The sequence below is a fragment of the Furipterus horrens genome, unplaced genomic scaffold (genome assembly GCF_987537825.1).
Source record: "Furipterus horrens unplaced genomic scaffold, mFurHor1.1.pri manual_scaffold_4, whole genome shotgun sequence".
Classification (NCBI taxonomy): Eukaryota; Metazoa; Chordata; class Mammalia; order Chiroptera; family Furipteridae; genus Furipterus; species Furipterus horrens.
This window is the reverse complement of record NW_028327174.1, coordinates 64,335,594-64,356,031: the sequence shown is the minus strand read 5'-3', so window position 1 is coordinate 64,356,031 and position 20,438 is coordinate 64,335,594. Positions and strand designations below refer to the sequence as shown.

General features: G+C 39.1%; 1 protein-coding gene and 1 non-coding gene across 3 annotated transcripts in view; one reads left to right on the top strand and one right to left on the bottom strand.

Annotated features, from left to right (window-relative positions):
* The window catches only part of GRIP1 (glutamate receptor interacting protein 1), a 681,920-nt gene that overhangs the window by 299,642 nt on the left and 361,840 nt on the right, over positions 1 to 20,438 (top strand). The gene's annotated exons all lie outside the window — the stretch shown is intronic.
* LOC150012107 (U6 spliceosomal RNA) lies at positions 5,949 to 6,055 on the bottom strand. The gene has a single exon (XR_016510864.1). It is a non-coding gene; the product is annotated as a U6 spliceosomal RNA (small nuclear RNA).

Here is a 20,438-nt window from a genome sequence, read left to right as displayed (position 1 = left end):
GGAATCCTGGCTCCTCCACTTAACTGATTTTTAACTTTGTCAAAGTATATAAACTTTTCTAAGTATGGCCAGTTTTCCCCTCTGTAAAATGGGGATGATTGTCATTCCTGTTGTCTCTTGTGAAGATTAAAGTAGATCAATACGAATGCTCTTATCACAGAGTTTGTTGCATGATAAGCCATAAGAGTAATGACCAGTATTAATCAGAAAAATAGCTAATGAGTCAAGAGTCCTGGATTCTGGACTCAGCCTTTACACTACCTAGCTGTGAATTTGGGGCAAATCCTGTCAGTTTTCTGGACTGTAGTTTCTTTAACTATGAAGTGAAATAAATTGATTAAATGATCTTAAATATTACTTCTAACTCTAAAATATTAGCCTGGTTAGGAGAAGCATTTAAAAGCTCTTAAAAAGCCTCCAACATTCCTAAGTAGTAGTTAATTATTTCAGTCTTTACTTGCATATCCCTTTATGTGTGGGAAAGACTGTGGTTTTCACCACCTCTATTTCCCTAGGAATTTTATTGCCTCTAGTTAAGAGAAAGGTGTTAAGGAGAAAACGAACACCTTGTTGTGATTGTGTGAACACTAACTGCTCTTAATTGCACTCCTTAAGATAACTTCTGCTAATGGGTTTACAAATCCTGTCTCCATCCTGATTCTTAATATCCCTCTAGCAAACATAAACCTATCCATTTTAAAGTAAGCTTTTTAGTGACATCTAACACTTATATAGGAAAGTACACAAAATAAAAACATACAACTTGCTGAATATTTATGAAATGAGCACACCCATGTAACCTTAGCACCTCAATTAAGGAACAGAACATTGAAGCACCCCCAAGTCTCCCTTATGCCCCTTTCTAGTCACTACCTCCTGTCCAAAGTTAACCCCTATCATGATCTGTCCCATGACAGATTGCTTTTGCATGTTCTTGAAATTGATGTGAATGAAATCACATAGAAAGTAGTCATTTCATTTGACTATATAGCTTGGAATGGAATTTCTAGGCATCATGTATGCATTTGTTCAGCTTTAATTGAGTGCCCATTTTCAAAACCATTTTATATACCTATCCCCCTAACCCCAGCCAGGAATGAGAATTCCATTTTTGGTTATCTATTTTAAAACCATATTTAAAAAGCAGGCTACTATTTTGAATTATGTTTCACAGATTTCTTCCCATCGCCTGTACCCTCTGCTTCAGGTGATGATACAGTCTGGTTGTCCCTAGACAGACCTTGAATATACCAGGAGTATAGTTGTTGTTGTTGCATAATTATTATTTGTGTTTCTTTCACTTTCAAATTGTCCTAGGTTAGGAGAAATGGAGCTGTTCTAGAGTTAGATTATACTGATGGTTGCAGAACTCTGACTATAATTCTCTAAAACATTCAATTATATACTTTATACAGGCAAATTTTATGGTATATGAATTATACCTCAATAAAAGTGTTTTTGAAAAGTCCTAGCTTGGATGAAAATTATGTGGTCATCCTACTTTGCCCCATTCCTACCACTTGCAAATGAGTTCTAAAACAAGCTAGAAAGAAAAAAATCTGAATGAGTGTGGCTGATTTATTTGGAAAACAAACAAACAAACCTTGCTGGCATGGTGTTTGAAGTATTTGCTACCAAGAGGTACCATTCAAAGCAAAGGAAAATTGATTATGCTACAACAACCCTTTAAGCTACTCTTCAAAAGGGATCCCTTCCACCCACAATGAGTTTATTTTATAATTTACTGAAAACAATGATACATTAGACAAAGGTTTAATCTCCAAAATATATAAAGAATTTATATGACTCAAAACCAGGAAGACAAACAATCCAGTCAAAAAATGTGAAAAGGACTTGAATAGACAGTTTCTCTAAGGAGGACATACAGATGGCCCAAAAGCATGAAAAATGCTCAACATCATTAGCCATCAGAGAGATGCAAATTAAAACTACAATGAAATATCACCCCACACCTGCCAAAATGGCTATATCATTCATTAATAAATCAACAAGTGCTGGCGAGTATGTGAAGAAAGGGGAACCCTAGTGCACTGTTGGTGGGAATGCAGACTGGTGCAGCCACTGTGCAAAACAGTATAGAATTTCCTCAAAAAATTACAAATGGAACTTCCTTTTGACCCAGCGATTCCATTGCTGGTAATATATCCTAAGAATCCCAAAACACCAATTGAAAAGAATATATGCCCCCTATGTTCATAGCAGCACTATTTGCAATAGCCAAGATTTGGAAATAGCCTAAATGCTCATCAGTAGATAAGTGGACATAAAAAGCTGTGATACGTTTACACAATGGAATACTCTGCAGCAGTAAAAAAGAAGGAACTCTTACCTTTGGTGACAGCATGGATGGAATGGGAGACTATTATGCTAAATGAAATAATCCAGTTGACGATAGACAGATACCATATGATTTCACATATAAGTGGAATCCAATGAACAAAATTAACTAGTGAGCAAAATAGAATCAGAGGCATAGGAACATGAGACAGACTGATAGCTGTAAGAGGGGAGCGAGGACATGGGGACTGTTTGAAAGAAGTGGAAGCGATTAGTCAAGGAACATGTATGAATGACCCATGAACATGAACAATGGTGTGGGGATTGACCGTAGGAGTGGGGGTGAGCTGAGTGGAGGGGGGACAAAGAGGGAACAAGTAGGATAACTGTTATAGCATGAACACTTAAAATATTTACATTAAAAAAAGAAAATAAAGAAGGCTTTTAAAATAAGCATGCCATATCGATGTTGCCATATGATTAAAAATTTTAATTAAGACTGTGGTGTCTCTGTTATTGTTGCTGGGGAACAAACTGCCTGAGACCTCAGTGGAGAACATAACCGTTATCATCATGCTCTTGGATTCTGTGGGTCAGGGATTCAGACAGAGCACAGCAGAGATAACTTGTCTACTCCGTAGTTTCTGGGCCTTTAGCTTGTCATAGTCCACTCCCAGTAATTGCTTCTTGTGAGGTCCTCAGTGTGGAAAGGAGCCCTGGTTGCTTCACACTGAAAAGTGCGCAGGGCATTCAGACCTTGCCGCAGGCCTCTTGCCCTCACCTGCTTTTGCATTGGGCGGTTTCAGCCGCTCCCTAGTGAGAGTGGCTGCTGGGGGTTCCCTCCTTCTCCCATCTGTCAGACACCTCTTTGCTCCTCTCTGCTTTCACCTCCACAGACATTGATACATGGACAAACCTCTTGGTGGTTTGTCTTCACCAGCTTGGAATTTGGAGTTTGTGAGCTACATTGTCTCCTAGTTTTGTGTAAATGTTGTCCCTAGGGTTTTGACTACCTACTTACTCTGTTTTTATAGGGGGATTAGGGAAGATAAAGAATTGTGCTGCCACTGCCACCACCATTTTACCCGAATTCACTCAGAGGGTCTTTTAAAAATGTCCATCAGACCACGCCACTACTAATTAAAACTCTCCAACGACATCGCATCGCAACACAAATAAAATGCAAACATCTTACCTTGTGTAGTCAGTGCGCCGGGATTTCACTCCCTTTTCTGCCCCATCTGCCACTTCTCCTATATTGCCTGTGCTCCATCCCCATGAGTCTTCTTTCTGTTACTTGACTAGTTTGCTCGAGGGCCTTCCAACTGGCCTGGCATGTGCTTTCTGAATATAGTCACATGGCCGACTGCTTCTTACCGTGCAGATATCTGTGTAAATGTCATTCCTCAAAGAGATTTGACCTTTCAATTTATAGTTGTTTCCCAGTCATTCTGTACCACATTGTTCTGTTTTGTTTTTACCGTAGCACTTAGCATTACGTGACATTATCTCTTTGTTTATTGGGTGTCCCCCATGACAACCGCTGTACTGTAAGAAGTCCTGTCTGTCTTACTAAACACTGCATTCCCAGTGCCTGGCCCACAGTAGATGTTTAATAAATGTTAGTAGGTTGAAAAAGAGAGGAGGAAGGGGAGGGAGGGCAGAAGAAAGAGAACAACGAAAGAAGGAAAGGAAGGAAAAGCAGGATGGGGGGAGGGAGAGAAGGAGAAAAGGAGGGAAGTGAATGGTACTCCAGGGTTCCTGACTATAAGATACTATCTTTCAGATCTCTGAGCTGCTTTGTTTTGTGATCCTCAGTATACTAAAAAGCCTTCTCATCTCTAATAGTATTTGATAAAGAAGACCTATGACATCCTGCTGGGGCGAGGGGGGCGGCTTCTCATTTCCACCAAGTCACAAATCTTTAACAGAATTTCCTCCATAAAATTCAGTAAAGTGTAACTGAAAAATCTAAGTGACCTCTTAATGTTTCTTTGAATACAGAACTAAAATCATTTCTAAAACCATTAAAATAAATTCAGCCACTAAAATAAATGCTACACTACATTGCACAAGCTTTTTATTTTCAAGAGGTTCTTATTATTCCCGTTGATGCCCTATGGTTTGGCAGGTTGTGAAGTCCAGTTTAATTTGAAAATCTGCCATATTGACCTGGAATAGGAAAGACAGACTGTCCTTGGGCTCCTTAAATCTGATAACACTTATCTCCTTGAAATTATTGGGTTTGCCAAAAATGTCATTTAATTTTTTTCCATAAGATGGCTCTAGTAGTGCTTAGTTGTCTTTAAGGTCATTCAAAACAATTTTGTTAGATTGTATTGTGACAGCTGTCATATCAGCATGCATTTAAGAAAAAACTTATCAAAATTGGTGAGTTTTTATGCAGCCATTTTATATTAAAGATGGAAGAAAATATGCAACATTTTTGGTGTATTAATGCTTCATTATTTCGAGAAAGGTAAAAAGGCAACTGAAAGTTAAAAAAAGGATTTGTACAGTGTATGGAGAAGGTGCTGTGACTGACCAAACATGTCAAAAGTGGTTTGCAAAGTTTCTTGGTACTATTCACATTTTGGCAAAATAATTATTTGCTATGGGGCTATCTTATGCCTTGGAAGACATTTAGCAGTACCCCTGGCTCTACCCACAAGAAGCCAATAGCGGGAGATAGCCGACATACTCAGATTATCCAAATCAATGCAGTTATTGTTGAAAATGTGTCTTTTATTTTACTGAAAAAACTAAACGGACTTTTTGGCCAACTCATTATAATGTTAACAAAGGCATTTTCAAGTATAGCACTTCATCTTCATTGAACAGGCATTCTGGTTTCTTCCTCTTCTCTTTTATGAACTTCTTTGTTTTGGGAGACATGCCTCCTGCAGCATGTGGTCACCTGCTGTCCTCTGAATGTCACTTCCGATAGAGCTCTGTCATGTTTCCACAAAGAACCTGCTGGAGGTCAGTTCAGACCCAGCCCACATGTCTCCGACTACATTGGTACACAGTCCACAGCTTTCCATCATTTCTCATTTCCCTTGTCTCTACTGAAATTTTCACTGTGGAGCAAGTTGGCACCTACTGGATACTATGAAAGTACATGTAGAAATATGGCCCCTGCCCTGCACTTAAAATGCAGCCCTTCGCTCCTTCCTTTATCTTCTGCTTATGTTTTTTTGCTTATGTTTTCCTTTCTTTTTTTTAATGTATTTTATTGATTATATTGTTACAATAGTTCCAATTTTTGCCCCTTTACTCCCCTCCACCCAGCATCTCCCTCCCCCAGCAACCCTCCCCCCAAGTCCATACCCATGGTTCGTGCATACAAGCTTTCCCGCTTCACCCTTTCATATATTCTTCTTCTTCTCTCTCTTTTTTTTAGTAAATATGTGATTAATTAATTATTTTAACAATAAAAAATAACAATCCCTCCCTCTCAGATATTAAGACCCTTTGTAGTCTTATAAAGGACAATGGGCGAAGGTCTCAAGCTTCTCTAGCTGCTTCAAGCTGGACATGGTCATCGTCCTACTTACCCCTGGGTCCAGAAATCCCTAATAAGAGTGGGGGTGTGGAGGGGACGGTGACCTTCACACATGGGGAAGGATCGTGCAGACTCCAGGTCAGTTAAAAATATGGAACGCTTCACGAATTTGCATGTCATCCTTGCTCAGGGACCATGCTAATCTTCTCTGTATCGTTCCAATTTTAGTATATGTGCTGCCGAAGTGGGCACTGTTTTCCTTTCTTTATTGGGTAATTTTTTTTTCCATTTCCCATAGGTAATACAATCTGCCTAAGCATGCACAAAAATGTTTCTGCTCCACAGCTTGGTGGTAGGGCTCATGGTTTCATAGTAGCTTTATGAACTATTTCCTTCGGACAACAGTTCCAGCACTTTGTTATTTGATGGTACACCTTTGTGTACCAAGCGCTTCTATACCTTTATCTCATTTGATTTCCACCATAGTCCTGCTGGTAAGTGATTGTATCCCCACTTTACCAGCAAAGGAAACTAAGGTTCAGAGAAGTAAAGCGAAAGCAAATTTGATTTTTTACTCCAAGCCTGTCTGTCTAATTCAGTCTCTTTACTATTCTTGTTAATAAATGGGTGTGTGTATGGGAATCTATCAATATTTTTTGGACAGGGTGCAGCCCTGTTCAATAGAAATACTACATGAGCCACAAAAGTCACGTATCTTATTTTATATGTATTGTAGCCACATTTCTAAGAGTCAAAAGAAATAGGTAAAATAAACTTTAATGATAGATTTTATAAACCTATAAAACTATTTTATACTGGATAAACCAGTATATACAAAATAGTATCATTTCAATATGCAATCAATATAAAAATTGTTAATGAGCTGTTTTACATTTTATGCTTTGTACAGTTCTTCAAAATCCAGTATGTATTTTACCCTTATGATAGGTTTTGATGTGGACTAGCCACATTTCATGTGCTCATTAGCTAATAGTGACTGGTGGCTTCTGTTCTCTATTGTACAGAAGGGAAGAAGGGAAAAAGAAAGTAATAATGTACAAAAAGGGCACACAGTGTGAAATAGATTCCCTATACTTCTAATCCTCAGTTCCTTAATCTTTATCCTCAGAGGCAAACATGATTTTTTATGTACTTTTCAGAGTTATTTTATACATCAAGTATATTTTTCTTAATTTTAAAATACAAATAGAGGCACACTATAATCCTTTTGTGATTTAGTACTTTTTTTCACTTAAGACTATATCTTGGAGGCCATTCTTTAGTTTAAAAGAAGTGTATATGTATGTATGCATACATGTATGTATTTGTGTGTGTTACATGTGTATACACATGTATTCAATTAGATCAAAATTCAATATTTATTGACAACCTACTATGTGCCACACACTTTGCTAGGCTCTTGCATTACATCAGCAAATGAAACTGAGAAATGCCCCTACCTTTGGATTTTACATTTTAGAGGAGAGAGATAGACAGTAAATACCTAAGTAAGTATATTATAGTGTGTTAGAAGGAAATAAGTACTATTTTTAAAAAGAAAAACTTGTGGAGGAACAGGACTTTCCATTTTAAATAGGATGCTCAGGATAGGCCTCGCTGAGAAGGTGAGACTTGCTCAATGCCTTGAAGGAGGCCAGGGGCTAAATCTGGGTGTAGGGTGTTCCGCGGGGGTGGGGGTGCCTGGCATGTGGGAGGAGCAATGCGGAAGCCAGTGTGTCTGCAGTGAAGTGAGAGAGGGGAACACAGGAGTGAGTGAGATCAGACTGGAGAGGATGGTGGATTTTGTCAGCTTGTGGGTAGGCTACTGTGACCACTGGAACTCTTGCTTTGAGCATAAGGAGTTCTGTCACATTCTCATTAGCAGCCACAAAGGTTCCAATATATGGATGTACCATAATTTATTTACCAGTCTCCTATTCAGAGGGACACGTAGGATGTTTCTGATCTGTTTTATGTTCTAAACGACATGACATATATCCTTGAATCTGCATGTTTTTGTTCATATGTGTGAATTTACATGCAGAATAAATATCTAGCAATAGAATAGTTATATGTAGGGATGTTTATTTTTAATTTTCCTGGATATTGCCAAACTGCTCTCTCAAGAGGTTGTACAAATTTAGACTCCCATCCACAATATATGAGGTGAACCTCTCATTTTGCATACCCTCCCCAATGACTATAATCTTGCTAAATGCACAATAAGCAGTTATCGTATTTTTGTTGGTGAACAAGAGAATGATGTCATTTGTTTTAATTATGCTACATAATCTTATACTTGTGTTATCAATTTAATAATTAAAATGACAGCAATATTTGTCAGTGGAACTCTTTGGTTTATTGGACTGCATGTTTCTGACTGCTAGCTGAGAACAATTATGTATTTTATCTGTAGTGTTCAGGATAGAAATAGTCAATTTGTTATTTTATTTCTCATCCCTAAAGTAAGCATTTCTTTAAATATACAAAAATCTGGGTAGGGCTGAATCGTATACCTATCTAGGTGACAGTAAATACAATTAAACCAGATTCCTGTAACATTGTCTGCTTCTATCTGATTCATCATCTTGAAACTTAGCAGCAATTTCTGGACTACAGCCTTGGGCATCTGGCTGCTGAGGTCATTAGGCCAATGGCTATGCAGTCACTTAGTTTTGAGAATCTCGAAAATCTGATTTGAAAATGGATTTGGACGGAGGAGTGTGAGTTGGGCCAGGAAGATGAGCAGCATTTCCCGGGCTGGGTTTCCCTGTGCATTTAGGTCCCTGGAGATAATAACAAATGTTCCACTTTGGAAATGTTATACTAAGTCTCCCTCCTCCATGTACGTAAATATATTAAGGGTTCTGAGAAACCCTGTGGTAAAGAAAATTTTATCTCAGCATTTATCAAATTGATTTGACCACATACAACTATTTTTTTCCTAGTAATAATATCAACATATCACAGGATACCAGTTTTCCACAGAATAGATTTGGAGGAAAACAAGATTAATTGTTTTTCTCTGTTTTTCATTTTGTACTAATAAAGGCAATTATTTACATTTACAAATAATTATCACATATATGTATATTATATACAGGGGTAAGCAAAAGTAGGTTTACAGTTGTGAGCATGTGAAACACTGAGTTAGTAAAGCTATTGTAGTAATCATAACCTGCATGTCTTTTCCATATGAATAACTAAACCTAGTTCTGTCCACCCCCGTATATATAAAGTTCCTAGCATATATTCATTCATTAAATGAAGAGATTGTATTTGGTATGGGCTGATTTGTAGCCAGCTGACCACAGAAAGAGACCACAAAGGAATTGAACATTTTAATTTAGGGATCTATTTTTTAAAATAGTCTAAGCCCTAGGGCTAATTAGAAACACTAAAGCTAACCTGGGGATTTAAGAACAGGTTTAAGCCTGAAAATTGATGTATAAAGAAAGTGATGATTTTTAAAAAGAAGACTGCTATTAATTTTCCCTATCTCTATAACATTTTCAGATACCTGGAATGTTGTCATAGGAATGCATCCAAACCTTCTATTTGTGTTGTCAAAGATGCTCTTGCTTGGATTTTCAATTCTGGAGATTTTCTTTAACAGGCACTGAGAACTTGACTTTGCATAGAAATGAAGTGCTCCTCCCCCACTTTGGTTACAGCTTGTGTTTTCAGGCTCTCTAATGCACTCACCTGGCTTCTTCCTCTTCTCATTTCTCTCTTCCTTCTCTGAGCTTCTTAAAAACATCCACTAGGCTGGCAATTAGGGGCTGAGCACAGATGCATCCTTTAATTTAATTTTGCATTCCATCATTGGAAACATGACCTGGTGTGTGCTGCTTCTGGCCTTCAGAGTGCTGGGAAATCAATATGTTAATTTACCTCTGTCTTAGCAGATCTTCTTTGAGAGGGCTCAAGCACCTCCACCCTGCCTTGTGAGTGAGTCATGTTCCAAAATATGTCAGTAAATTGACTTTTTGGAACTTGGAACACTTTTCTTTCCCTCCTACTGATAAAAGTTGTTCATGGTTATTATGATTCCAGATCAGCCCTTTAAACCACTTAACCCCTATTGTATCTAAATTGTGCTACAAATAGTTAATTTATGGAGGTTGCAGTGGTACAGATGTACTTCCAGTGTAAGAGAAATGACAGTCCCACTCTATTCTGCTGGGGTGGTATTTCCAATAATGCAGTATATGGTTGCATGCCCTTACAGCATCCAGAGCTTATGGGTGACAAATGTTCAGCTTGTGGTAAAATGAAACCTCCAAGGTTTTTTCCACATCAAATGCACTAAGGTTAGGGCTGCAGCTCCCCACTTTTTTACACCTGTGCAGTTCAAATGTTTTATATTAAAGTATATTCCTATTACACTACATTTCATTTGATTTTGTCTCATTGTCCATGCTAGCCGAGTGCTTTATTAATCTTTATTTAGTCATTATTCAGTACCTTAGCTTTAATGGTCATGTCACTCTATATTGGTTTAGTTTAATTTCTATGCCTTTATACAAACAGTACATAGATATGTGGGGCAAAGCAGCTTCAAGAGTTTCAGTTTTCACAGCATTTTCATAAGAAAACATGATCTCACTTGAGCATCCCTCAAACTGGGATGAGGTAATACTCTCCATTTCGTTGGATGGCAGAATAGAAAAAACAATGTTAAGATGTTATGACTTTGAACCAACTCTATGCATCTAGCTTTGTCCTTTTTCTACTACGGGACAATATTGCACTGAATTTATTCTTAAATATATTTTAAGAATATATTGTTGTTGTTTTTTTAACTTTGATATATACATCAAGGGAATTGCAGGAATTCCTTCTCTTCAATCTCCTTTCCTACTCTTGTTGGAAGTCTTTGTTTACTTGATCTCAAAGTTCTGTTTTCCCAGCTGCGTGTGTTGGGGAGTCTCGTCTCCTGTGGCTTTCTGGGTCTCCTCCTAGTCCTCCTGCTCTGAGGCATGGTTGCCAGTCTGTGTGCTGACCCCATTTGAGTCTCCAGTGGGCGTCAAGAGTCTACCCAAATGGGGAAAGCTCTTTCCCTCCCATTTGTACTATACTTTATTACATGGACCTTAGAGTGGGATGTCTGTGCTCTCCAAAGCCTAAAGGTCTTTTAGAAAGCGGTTGTTTGTTATCTTCAGTCCCCAGAGCTCTGTCACAAGCCCATGGGGTAGAGATGACACACAGTAATGACTCAGAATCAGGCTCCCCTCCAACCTGATGCCATTATCTATCCTGTGGCAGCAGGCTTTCTCTTAGAATGTATTATTCCCTTGGTGGTTTCTCACTCCTCTCTTAAAGACATACCCCATTAACCCTTCAGACCACACAGCTGTGACGGAAGCTTGGAGCCAACAGGATTTATGCTTTCAACCTTGAACCCCATCAATAAAATGTCCTTTATGTCATTTTCAGTAATGTTCCAAAGGGTTTGGCTTGTTCGGGGATTTAGCTCCCTACACTCTACTTTGGGATCACCCTTTAGTATTCTTTCTTGATTATGTCCCAATTCTTCCATGTTGTATTAATTTCTTGTTTAATTTATGTGTCCCTTATATATGTGTGGGTCCTCTTAATAAATTGAAGACCCTTCTTTCAACTGTGGCACTTGCAGTGGGCCTCCGTGAATTTACCCTCCACAGTGCTTGGCTGTGTGCAGCCCAAACCCTAAGCACTTAGGCTTTTTCCTGAGCTACTAAAGGAACTTTTCTTGTTTTCTTCAAGCTTAATGAACTTACTTTTTCCCCAAGCCAGTAGGCGATTCTCGGTCCTTGAGATATCATTTGTACACAGTAGCCCCTTTAAATGCCAGGTCAGTTGTGTGACCCTTAAAACAAATTTAAGGGAGTCTTAGAATTAACTGGTTCTTTGGAGTCACTCTTGCCTGGGATTGGCTGAGTACAGATTGTACCAAAATGAACCTCAAATAATTCGGCCTATATATATTAAGATCTATAGCAATAGATGAGTAGGCCTATTTAATAATGTACTCTATGGGTAAGATAGGAGTGGCTGTGTGTGTGTGCAAGATCTTTTGGCCCAACATATACAGTTAAATATAGTTGACATTTAATGGTGCAATGTGTTACGGTATTACATTTGTGCATCAGGTCGGAAAAATGAAATAATGAGAATAAAAGTATCATCATTAAAAATGAATTTTCTTTAAATAAGCTTTTTCTGTATTGAATGGAAGATTGGGGCTCCAATAGATGAAGTGATCTGTGGTGTCAAGTCTTCAGCATGTCTCTGAATAATAAACCACAAAACAGGCCAGCCGCCAAGTTTTTATTAGGGGTTTGACTGATAAAGTAAGTTGGGGCTGCTGGTACCATTCAGGGAATATGGCTTGTTTTTATATATATATATATGTGTGTGTGTGTGTGTGTGTGTGTGTGTGTGTGTGTGTGTGTGTGTGTGTGTGTAATGGTTTTTCTCCCCTATATTTATAAATATAAAGTGGAGAAAACCCATAATAAAGTTAAAGCAGATCTCTGACCCATCCAGCTCACCTTTGGAGTTTCATGGCCTGCATACTCCTCAGTGCCTTCTTTTCTCTGGTCATCTGATGGCCTTCTTCCATTGCCTTGCCACAGCTCCCCTGGGGCACGGTCAATGGGTTAGCCTCAGGACTTCACCACCAGCCCTTCTATTTGCCATTCTATTTTGGTTAACTGTTTCCCCCTTTGAATCAAAGCCTAAGTCCCTTCTCTCTCTCTCTCTTTCTTTTCCTTCCTTCCTTCCTTCCTTCCTTCTTTTCTTTCTTTCTTTCTTTCTTCCTTCCTTTCTTCCTTCCTTCCTTCCTTCTCCTCCTTTCCACCTCCCCTCCCCTCCCCTCTCTACCTTTTCTTTCCTCTTCTTTCCTTTCTTCTTTCCTCCCTCCCTCCTTCCCTGCCTTCCTTCCTTTTTTGTTTTGGGCATGACACAGCTATAAAACAGATTTCATTGCACTTCCGTTAATGAACTTTATGCCGAATCAAACTCTTCATCCATGCACTCTTAAATTATAGGTGCCCTGAGCAATAACTTCATCTGAATTCGAAGTTTGACAAACTAAAGAACTGCCTTTCCTATCATTTATTTGGTTACTCATTTGTTTATTCACTTATTCCATTCTTTACTCAGCATTTGCTGAGTGTCCACTCTGTCATAATAAAAACCAAAGCTCACATTTATCAAACACTTCCTGTGTGCTGGGCACTGCACTAAGTGCTTTATGTGCTTTAGTTCATCTCAGTACTTCCACACAGTAGACATTATTGTTACTCCATTCTATGGGCAAGGAAATGGAGGCATAAGGGGTCAAGTAATTTTCCCCAAGGCCACCAGCCTGTGAGTGGCAGATTTGGAATACGTTTCTATATTTGCATAGCTCCAGCACCCATCTTTCAACTAAATTACTAGAATCATTTTCCACGATAATCAATTAAACTATTATCCAGCACCCATATTCCTCATTAATTAAAACTGAGAGGGTCAGCAAGGTGGGATGGGGAAGGAAATATCCTCCTTTCCTTATATTCTGTTATTTTTTGTGATCTCAGGAGTGGATGCAGCCAGGAAGGTTTAATGAAATATTACAAAAACAATCATTGGTTCTTATAGTGAACTTGCTGGAAAGAGAGTTTTTGTTCTCCTACATTCAGAGGATCTGCAGCAATAAGAAAGATAATGAAGAGTGCATGCTCAGTACAGTAAAGCCTTTTCTCTAGGACAGAGCCAATTTCTTAGACACTGTGTCCTGAAAACGGCACCTGTGACCTTGACCTCTGCCCCACAGAAAAATGCAATGAAGAAGCTTCATCACAGGACAGGGGATTGACTCTTTTCCACTTCTCAGGTTGGACCTGGTGGCCTTTTGTGCCCCAGTCATTTTGATCATTAAGGGTGATCATATGCACATAGAAAGAGTCCCCAGTCACCAATAATAAGTGAAGAAGTGGTTATCACACTTTACTGAATATAATCATAAGGGAGGGGTAGTAAAATAAAGTTTAGGAGGCCTCATCCATAGTAAAAGTCTGATATAGCACATCTGGAATAGGGCCTAAGAATTTGTATTTTCAATAGGCACACCGGGGATTCTGATGGCAGTGAAAGACTAAAGTAAAAGAATATGCTAATCAGAATCGTTCATGCTGCTGAATACATTTAATTGAGGCAGTGATCCTCAAAGTGTGGTCCCTGGCCAGCAGCAGCATCACCTGGGAACTTGTTAGGAAGGCCAGTTCAGACCTAGTGAGCCAGAAATTCTGGGAGTAGGGGCCAGCAACGTGTGTTTTAACAAGGGCTCCAGGGAATTCTCAGGCACACTCAAGAGCAAGACTGCGGGATTCAGAGAAGCCAAGTGCTGTTGCAGAGTCCCATACCATTGGTCTCAGACACAGATATGCATTGGAATTACCCAGAGATTCTGAATGAATTGGTTTGGGATGTGGGCTGGGTATTGGGATTTGTCCAAAGATATGCAGGCTACTCTAATGTGCAGTCAAGTTTAAGAACCACTGCTCTCTCATTGTGGTTACCTCAGTTGTTTTATTTTTTTCCTCACTCTTAAATGTGGAAACTCCTTAATGCAAGCATCGCCTTTGTCCCCAGTCACCAATAATAAAACACCACTGTATCAAAAAAAAAAAAGAAAAGGTCAAATGTTAGTATGTACGAACAGTATCTAGATGACATGTTTATTTTCAATAATATACCCTTACACTATAACCTGAGCATGGAAAAGATACATAACTTCCTCCAAGCCATTGGGAAAATCAGAGACAACAGTGAAATGAGAACGTATTGTACCTGCCTTCATTCCCTGGGCCTTCTGGCCAGTCCACTGGGCCACACAGGCTCTCAGAGTATTAACTTTTTCAATTCCCCCAGGTGCATGATCCCCTGTGCTGGCAAATTCACATCTTTATTACCATGGAAGCAATTGGCAAGGTTGCAAGTCCCACCCAACAAGGTCTACAGCATTCCCAGTTGCATGTGGCTGTGTGTGAGTGCGCATTTGTAGACAAATACTTCAATGATGGGTGATAATAAAAACTGTAATTTGGGGAAGTGGGTGCCTGCTACACCGAGGTTATATCAACTATTAATTTCAGTGAAGTTCATCAGAAAGTGCTAGCAATTTACAAATGGCTTTCCCTAATGGAAGACATCCTTTCTTAGTTTTCTCAGTGAGGCTGCTCCAAGCACAAGCAAGCAATATTAATGTGCCGCCCCACCTCCACCTTCAATAAAATATATAGCAAATAGAACATTTAATCAGTGTCACTGCATGAATAGTTCTGTGACTCTAGCATTTCTCAAAGTGCTTCTTCAAGGACATAGAAGTTATTACTCATTGCTGAAGCAAATTGATTTTACCTTTTATAAGACTGCAAGATACAAACATTTGACAGGAATTGGGTTGATTCTTAACCTTCCCTTTACAAAGTCTGTGGTTGTTTTAACAAGGCACATACGTCACCCATGCGTCACCGGGCCTCAATATTGTTCCTAAGGAGAGAAACCCAAGGCTGTTATCTTGTTATAAGACATTACCTCACCGTGGCACCAGAACATGTGTGTTACATCTCTGGTGGCTGAAGCTGAGAGAGGCAAGCCCACATCCTGGCAGGGCTGCCGTTCTCAACTGACTCATGTATAAATTTATTTGCTTGTGTTTTGCTTCAGTGATTATATAATTGTCTCTCCTGTTAGTTGCAATTTTTCAGCGTACCATGAGAAATCACGCTTGGGAGCCTATTAATCCTGTCAAAGGTCAGTTATACTGATTAAAGATATATATATATTTTTTTTAATTAAAAATTATTAATTTTTTAACATAGAGACTGACACTTGCTGGGAAGGCAAAAATTATGGTGTATAGATAGCATTTTTCTTTGCTTCTACTGCTTGATTAGATACATCAGAAAACTCTGATGCCTTTAATCCTGTCGAAGACCTTCCAGTTGAAATAACTCTTTAAACATCTAAGCATAGAAGAGATAAATAATGAAAGCAGTTTTGTTTGCTTTTTTTCTTCCTAAGTCTCTTATCTTTAGATGCTGCTTCTGAGAATTCCTTCTCACTCAACCCCCCAGAGGTGATTGGCTTCTTCTGATTTAGAGTAATTTTAGAGATGTCTTGTTAATGTGAAGTACTTTCAATGTAAATGCAATTTTGAATTGAAAGGTGCTTCTTTGTAACAATAAGTGTATTTTAAACTGAATTATAAGTCGAAACAAATCAAACTAAAGCATTTATATTCAAAAGTTATACAATGGCTCTCTGAGATTTGAAGATGAAGATGATTAGATTGGTAGCCGATTCAAGAAGATTAGCTTTGTAGAAGGCCTGATACAGAGTGCTGAGAATATAAAAGTGACCAGGATACAGTGTCTGCCTCCAAGGAGCTCACAGCAGGGTCTGGTGCAGGGTAAACGCTGTCATGGAGGGAGGGGTACGTTGAAGGGAGTGACAACTCTGCCTGGAATGCCCACCACCTTCTCACATGAGATGCCCTATGCAGAGATCTGAAAAATCTTGTTGAGTTTTTATACAAAGTCCAAAGGGAGCCCCAGGGATTTGAGGCTGATCTTGGAAACTACCACAGCCACTGGCCCCCAAAATGTCTCTGCCACTTGCTGATTGAGATACGATATTCAAGACCTGGAGCTTTAGTCCTGTAATACAAGGTTTTAATTCCTGGTAAAAATATACTTTTGATGGTGGGGATATTTCATCAGTCATTTACATCTCAGGGTGGATGAGCTTCAGGAGTTTTTCTGAGCATATTTTTATAGTTCAAGGGAGAAAACCAGAGCCACAGTGTAGTGAGTCCTGTGGGGGTTGGCGGGGGGGGGGGGGGGCTCAGAAAGCAGAATGGTGGTACCGTGAGAACATTCTTGGCTGGTCTGGAGTCCTGAAGGTGACGATGCTCATACATGCTTTTCCTAGGGATGTCCTAACTCTGCCGTCACTCCACCTCCTTGCTCCTACCTCCCCTTTTCTCTGCCTGTCTCCTCTCGAATCCAATGTATAATTCTTTCTGAGAAATTCACTGTGTGTGAGTTTTCATACCATTTATAAAATTAAAGTAAAAACTGCTTCAGCTTCCCTTATCAAGAGCTTTCTCCTCAACATAAAACTTACATATTATTGGTCTCTAGTGTATTTTCACTCAGGCAGTGTGAAGGAATGTTAGCACATTCAATACAGGAAAAGCCAGATAAAGCAAGGAGTATGACCACCAGGAATGATGGTCAGAGCTCCCAGCACTGGTGGGGAACAGCCTCCTACTAAAAATCCGTGGAATCACACCTTTGATTTTACCCAATTTCTACTTTTTTAAAAAAAGAAAAAACATGGCATTATTCCTGACTATTTCACTTGCATAGAGTAACTCTGCCAAGGAAGAAGTTCTTGGTTGACTAAAAAAGAGCCATTTCAAAGACTTGTCATGAGCATGAATCAACAATGCGAACTTTGGCACCCAGAGCTCTCATTGACAAGATAGACTTGAGGTGTTCACATGTTGGAAGTCTATTAAAAAAGGATGGTTCCCTAAATAGAACAAAGAGCAGAATAGCAGTCAATAGGGGGGAGGGGAGAGGGAGAGAAGGGGGATAAGTAAGGGAAGGGTTTAATTAAAGAGCCTGTATAAAAGACTCATGGACATGGACAACGGGGAGGGATATGATTGCGGGAGAGGGGGTGGGTTGGGTGGGGGAGAGAAATTAGGTGAAAAGGGGACAACTGTAATTGAAAAACCAAAAAAAAATAATAATAATAAAAAAAAAAAAAAAAAAAAAGGATGGTTCCTGCAGTGGGTTGAACATTGCAGAACTCCACAGATTACTCCAAGGTCTTTTTCAACCTGTGGTGATCACATTGTAAGATATATAAATGTGAAATCACTACATTATACATTTGAAGCTAATATCACATGTCAACGGTACTTTAATGGAAGGGAAGAAAGAAAGAAAGAAAGAAAGAAAGAAAGAAAGAAAGAAAGAAAGAAAGAAAGAAAGAAAGAAAGAAAGAAAGAAAGAAAGAAAGAAAGAAAGAAAGAAAGAAAGAAAGAAAGAAAGAAAGAAAGAAAGAGGAAGGAAGGAAGGAAGGAAGGAAGGAAGGAAGGAAGGAAGGAAGGAAGGAAGAAAAAAAGAAAAGAAAGGAAACGAGTTTGAGTCTATGAAATATTATTACCGGATCAGATGAACAGGCTGTGACCAAAGGCCTGTCCCATTGGAAAGGAAGACCAAATGCACCTTCAGTGAAGAGTATACCTTTAAGAAGATAAGGAAGTTCCTCCCCTTTCTAGTCATGTACTCTGTTGAAGTTTCAAGAGGGTAACTTCTTTATGAGAAAGAATATAAATATATATACTTCAGTTCCTTATCTTTCAAATAAGCAGTATAATACAGCCCACTTCATAAAGTTTTGTAAGGATTAGATGTGTTACTTCATGTAAGTCGCTTAGAACAGTGTCTGGAATGTAGGAAGCCCTGGGTATTAGCTGTTATTAATAATATTGTTATCGTGACATTTTTCAGTCTACTGAAGCTGGTCTTCTTCTCACAGGTAGAGAACACAGTAGCAGCTTTATAGACCAGTGGCTCTATAGACCAGGGACGCAGGCTTTGCTCAAGAGCAAGTGACGTTCTTTGTGCCTGACTACACTTTATCCCAACAGAGAAAATACAAAGAAAAGAGAAAGCAAACACAACCTCCTCTTCCACCCTTTATCCTTTTAAATAACTGTGAATGTTAATAGTCTTTAATAAATACAAGCTTTCTAGAACTTACATATGACTGGTTGGCGCTGCAGTAATCATAACCCATTCATTTACTCACAAGTGTAGGAGGACTTCTTGTTATGAAATAAAGCACAACCCTGAAAAGTTGAGCTGAAATTAAATTTTGCCCAAGGATCTCAGTATAAATGAAGTCATAACTCTTAGCAAAATTATTTTGTCATCTGTTGTTTTCCTAAGGCATACCCTGAGGTTGCAAAGGCTAGTATGAGTATGGTGATGCTCTAACCAACCACATTAAGACTACTAATTGGTAGTGCAATGACTATAGCCGAGGGCCAAGACAAAGGAATTCTAGCTCCTTTCATCTTTAATACTCAAGTTAGATGCTGCATTCCTTATATTGGTCAGCTTTTGCCCTCTGATTCTTTCCCATTAATTTTTCACTCTCTGCCTCCAGTTTTCTGTGGCCAGAAGCACAAATGGAACCTATTTTCCGAATGATTGTTTATATCCAGTTTTGATTTGGACAGCCAAATGGCCTCTCAGCATGGCCCACATCACTCTTGCCTATTTGTCCACAGCTGCACACTGAGTGGCATGTCCCATAGCTGTCCCTGGCAGGCTGCATTTGCCTTGTTAAGCAATGTAAGTGCTCGCTGCATCACTTTGTAATTTGTGTCACTTGAACACAAGTGGGAAGACTTTTAGAGGATTTTCAAAGAAAAATACAAAACAAACTCTTCGAAAATGTGAGAACATAATAGATGCAGAGCAGACAGCATTGTCATTGGTGATTTGTATATAATTATTACTCACTTTTAGGTGATGCTTAAACCCTTTATCCAGGAGGAGTAGATTCATTTGTATACATCATTATTATCCCTTCTGACATGCACTTTGGTGACATTAATCTGTGTTTTATTTCCTGCAGCAGTAATGATGGGGTTGTCTTCTGTGGCTTTATTATGTTGTCATGTTTTTTCAGTGATTGTCCTCACAGTACAAAAGAAATACCTCATGTGGGGATAAACTCCAAAATAGCTGACATTTAACATTCATGCTGGCAAGCATCTAGTTTTTTTCCAGTTCATTTTTCCCCTTGTCAAGCTGAGTCCTGGGGAATTATCATTGACTGTGTGGTGAGACCAATAGTTGTTTGTAATTTTATGTCAGAACACATTACTGAGGTGGAGCTTTTTTCTAAAGACCAGATAGCTTGCGCAGAGGTAGGCTAGAGGGGACATCAATTCAAGCCTGCAAATGAATAGCTGATTTGAATGGAGCTTGGGAAATAAAAAAGAGTGGACACCGGGGTGGCTGATTTGGAGAGCCCACCCAGAATTGCAGGTGCAGTCAGTGGCCTTTGGAGTTCAGGGGCCCATGTTGGAATCTGGTGATGGAAGCACAAAGAGAAGCAGATGCACCGGGGTCTGTTGTGAAGGCAGCAAGGATTAGTTTAACAGTGGGTAGCTAATCATCCAATTTTAAAGCTACAATTTCCTAAGTATCATGTATCACTTTTATTTGCATTTTGCAGTAACAGAACCAACTACATAGGCATGGCTTGTGTAAACAGACTGTTCAAGAATATGATGATAGTGACTATCTTCAGTGCTTCAGTTCAATAGCCCCTGGTAACAGCCTCATAGACAAAAGCACATTAAACACAGGGAATGATGAAATGAAATGGAACAGTATTGTTTATTAATTTGTTAGATGTTTTAATAAAGCCAATCCCCAGGGCAGAATCAATCTGTGTAACCACTGCAGATTGTCTATTCTCCTATGAAGTCATTTAGCGTATTACCTTACAGTTGCGTGTTTTTCTGTCTGTCGCCTTCAGATAAATGGGAGTTCCTGGATGGCAGGGA